Genomic DNA, 4981 nt, shown 5'->3' with positions numbered 1-4981 from the left:
TAGTAGTAGTAGTAGTAGTAGTAGTAGTAGTAGTAGTAGTAGTAGTACTAGTAATAGTAGTAGTAGTAGTAGTAATAGTAATAGTAGTAGTAGTAGTAGTAGTAGTAGTAGTAGTAGTAGTAGGTAGCAGGAGAAAAAGGGGAAGGAGGAGGTGCAAGGATTAATGTGTTCCCTTTCACTGGAAGTCTTCCCAGAAAGGCTGGATGAGCACTAGGCAACCTCTAAGATTCTGAAGGACAGAGGTTATCTTCACTTTATCTTTCTTTTCCTAGCACCTGATATCACACCAAAACATCTTGTATAGAACAGGCCCTAAATCAATATTTTTTTTTTTTGGATTATGTTAGAACATTTCATTAAGGGGATTATGTTTCAGGTACTGGATGGACTAGAAAGCTTTGGGGATCCCCTTCTAACTCAAACGTTTTTTGTTCAGTGATTCTTTGTCATTGTAAGAGAGTCATTGGGCTTTGAACTGAAGAAAGCTCAAGAGATTATCTGGTTCCTCCACAGACAGGTTCTGTGTTCGACAGAGGTGGTAACTGGGACTGAGGAAGAGGAAGTGACAGAGGCACTGAAGAGTCTGGTGTCTTGATTTTCATTTCAGCATTGTTCCCTTATAATTTTCAGGCTGTTTGAAGCCACTTTACTTCCTTTTTAGCAGGCTTGTTTAGGTTAAGTGCAGGCCTTTGAATGAACTACGCTACATTGTTTTGTCCTATCATTATAAACACTGAACTCAAGTCCCAAGTGCATAACTCTGCATTATTAAGTACTTGAAATATTTGTTAAATTTCATTTCATTCATGCTTGGGAATATAGCATATACATAATGTACTCATAATAAAATTTGGGATAGATAATTTGATGCCCTGAGATATTATTTGCTTATTCAAATATGTAATAGAAATTATGGAAACACTAAAAGTTCTAAAATAGTGTATGATTTCCTCAAAACTTGGAAAGATGAAAGTGAATGTGTTCCTTCTTCACTTCCAACAGTCAGTTATATGGCTGTACCTCACTGTAAGAAAACTTAAAATGCAAATTTTTAAACTTATAATGCTACGTACCCTATTCATGTTCTTCATATCAATAAGTAACATTTACATAGACCTTTAAAGTTTGTAAAAACATCTCACATATGAATTTTCAATTGACCTCAACATCCATGTCAGGCAGGTGCTATTATTATCCTCATTTTATAGTTGAAAAAACTGAAGATGAGAGAGGTCAGGTGACTTGGCCAGGGCCAAACCGGAACAGTATGAAGTGGGACTTGAACTCAGGTTTTCTTGAGTTCAAGTTTATCTCTTCTACCCCCCAAACCATCTACTGGAATTACATCATCAAAAGATTCTTTAGAAAATGTTCCAGTGACCAGTTGCCTTCCCATAGTTAAAGACCAGTCAATGAATGTGAAACTCTTTAGGAATATAACTATGAAGCAAAGAACATGACTACCAAGTCACATGGGAGCATGGGCTCTGAGGAGAATTCAGCTCAATAACTCCTCTAATTGATAGGGTTCCATAGGGATGTTGGAAGAACCAAGGTTGTAATGGCTTCTTGGGAATGTGTTTGAGTCATCCTTCAGGGAAAACACCCAAGAAATATATTACGATGCAAACACTTCTTAACCACTTTGCATCAAAGCGTCTTAGAATGTAAAGGTACCAACAAGATGATATGTTCTAATCTCTCATCCAGTGCAAGAGGGTACATGGAAAGATAATCATTCAGGCCATGTCCCTCTTCTGAAGTAAACAATGTGTTGCTCTTCTGAGACCTCACCACTTTGACAGGTAGACATTGTCTATTGGTTTGTTTGTTTTGATTTTGGAAAGCTAAGAATACGCCTCTTACTTGGGGAATAATTTTCTTCATGTTATCTCATCAATGTAAAAATACTGATATGTATAAGAATTGGAAGATAGGTCTTCTTTGTTCTCATATTTGCATGCCTGAATAATATTCATATTCAAGGTTGTTCTTGGGTACAACATCCAGGATCAAAATATTTCACTTCCTCTCAGTCCTGGCCACTAGTGAAGGTCAGCAATTTGAGGGACCTATCCAATTTTAGCAAAATCTTCTGTGCAATTCTGTGTGTATACTTTTATAAGTAAACCACCATACGCAATAAGCAAACATGCAGAAGAAAAGAATGTATAGCAGGAAGGATCCTTAGAATAACAGAAGTCAAAAAAGTATATGTTCTACAGTCAAATTCACCCCAAACATTTCATATCCTTAAAGAACCAAGACTATTTGCTATCCCAATTTCTTTCATTTTCTGTTTGATTATGAAGCTGCTAGAATATTCAAGGTGAAAGAGAATTTAGGGCAAAAAATAGATTTCAAAGGTAGAAAGGACATTTTAGGGCATCTCTTAGAACAACATGGTTTTATATTCTGTTGTTTAATCATTTTTCAGTTGTGTCCAACTTTTTGTGGCCATATCTATGGTTTTCTTGGTAAAGATTTAGAATGGTTTGCCATTTCCTTCTCCAGCTCATTTTTCCTCAAGAGGAAATTGCAGCAAACAGGGTTAAGTGACTCTCCCAGTGTCACACCACTACTAATTTTCTGAGGCCAGATTTGAAATTGTAAGGGTTATGGGATTTAAAGATCTGCCATGCCCCATTGGACTTGCTGACATAGCAGGAAGGGGCGGAGCAAGAGGAAGTGGAAGCCAAGCTAGAGTTCCTACTGTGGCTAGCAGTGGTGGCGATGGCGGTGGCAGCAGCAGTGCGAAGCCCTTTTTGAGTCAGCCAGAATTTCTGCTAAGGACTCCTGCTGAGGACTGCCAGGGGCCGGAGCTGCTAGGAGCGCACCTCCGGGACGCTGGCTGGTTGCTGTGAGTGGGGAGAGGAAGACCTTTGCCTGAGGTAGCCTGTTCTGTTTTAAAGGCTTGAGAATGTGGGTGCTTTCTACTTTATCTACCTGTGCCAATTTCATAACTACTCTGATGGCTTTCACTTTCTGGTTTTGGGACTCAGTCTTTTGGTATCTTAATAAATTTTTTAGCTTATTCCCCCATATGGCAAGCATGATGTATTTTGTGATGGATAATTATATCAGCATATCTGTAATTTCCATAGGCATTGTGAATATGGCATTGCTGATACATTTGGCGACCAGGATGGGATCACAAAATGTCAGGCCTCTATTTGGAAGCAGTGGGGCTTTAGAGGGAGAAATGGCTATTCCAGGATGGGAGGATTTGCCTTATTCCTCTCTAGCCAGAGAATGGGCTAAAAGCACAGGGCCCTGTGAAAACTGGGAACCAAGGCTAAAAGAGGGAGAACCTGGAGATTTGGAAAGATGTTTGAAAGCAATACCCATAGAACCAGGCAAAGAACTGGCAGGAGTGTGCAGGAGAGGCTGGGTGCTGCTAACAAGTTATCGCCTTATGTGTAAAAGTAGGGATAAGCTGCTGGAGGAAAGAGCTCAGATGGCTAGGGAGTCAGCTGGTTTGCCTGAGGATTCTTCTGTGTCACAGCACTCAGAAGACCAAACTGGAGGGACTCATGTGGTCCAGGAGCAAGCTACTGTTCATGTAGCTAAAAGGAAGCAAAAAACTAGCAGAAGGAATGTGCATGCAGCTTTTGTACAGGCTGGGCAGAATTGCCCTGACAGCTTCCAGGAGAATGTATGTGAGGAGAATGGAGCAAGGTTAGATGAGGAGTCTTCTAATGTAGAAGCTCTCCCCATACGAAGAAGACAGGAGAACCACCGAGGCAAAACAGAGTCCAGGGAGATAATTGAGGATTTCACTCAACAGGAGATCACTGATATATTGAGGAGATTTACCCAAAGAATGGGGGAGTCTTTAGTGTCTTGGATAGTAAGAATCACTGATGAAGGCGCTGGAGGAATAACACTGGACAATGAGGACTGTTTAAAATTCATAAGTATCAGTCAAAATCCTTTTGTACACCAGGCTTTTAGGGATCACCATATGCAAGGAGGTGCAAACAAAACTAATCTGCTCAAGAGGAAATTGCAGCAAACAGGGTTAAGTGACTCTTCCAGGGTCATACCGCTACTAATTTTCTGAGGCCAGATTTGAAATCCAGAAGACGAGTCTTCCTGAGGCTAATATAGTGCTTTACCACTGTACTAACTAGCTTCCCTGATTTTACAAACAGCACGAAATGGCAAATGAAATAAACCAAAGACAACCGTTGATGTGAAAGTAGAGGAAGTAAAGTCATAATCTGGTATTTTCAAAGATAGGGAAATTAGTGAAAACTGTGGTAATAACATCACTAATCATTATTTTACTATTTTAAGGTTATTCGTTTTAAGTGAAACATTGCAATATGATTACTGATGATATTAGTCAATATTCGTATATAATTTTAGGGTTGGCAAAACACATTACATATAATCATTCTTTTAGTCCTCATGATAACCCCTCAAGACAATGGTTTTTATTGTCCCAATTTTAAAGATAAGGGAATTGAGGTTGAGAAAGGATAAATAAAATAGTCAGGGTCACATTGCTAGTAAATATGTGAGATAGTATAAAAACCTAACCACTGTGTTGTCTAGCTGCATGAGTAGCTTTCATTTAGATTTTATATAATTATGCCTCCTATAAAATCTAATTTTCTGTTTCCATATAGGATTAAAAACTAATTTACCATAATTGAATTCAGAATAGTATTGTAAATGAAGGTTGTGAATAAACACATGTGTATATTGTCCTGTATGTGCCAAGTCATGTGTTTCTGCATCTGTGTGTCTATGAGAGAGACAGAGACAGAAAGACAAAGACATAGAGACAGATGCAGAGAGGTTCAGAGAGAGATGGATAGAGACTGAGAGTCAACAAAAGGAGAAGACAGAGAGACAAAGAGAAAGGCAGAGGGGGAGAGGGGGAAAGAGAAGAGAAGAGAAGAGAAGAGAAGAGAAGAGAAGAGAAGAGAAGAGAAGAGAAGAGAAGAGAAGAGAAGAGAAGAGAAGAGGAAGA

Source organism: Petaurus breviceps, unplaced genomic scaffold, assembly GCF_028583685.1.
Source record: "Petaurus breviceps papuanus isolate PSGF00001 unplaced genomic scaffold, PetGlider_PUasm1.0 188, whole genome shotgun sequence".
In the NCBI taxonomy this organism is placed as follows: domain Eukaryota; kingdom Metazoa; phylum Chordata; class Mammalia; order Diprotodontia; family Petauridae; genus Petaurus; species Petaurus breviceps.
This window is presented reverse-complemented; position numbering follows the sequence as displayed.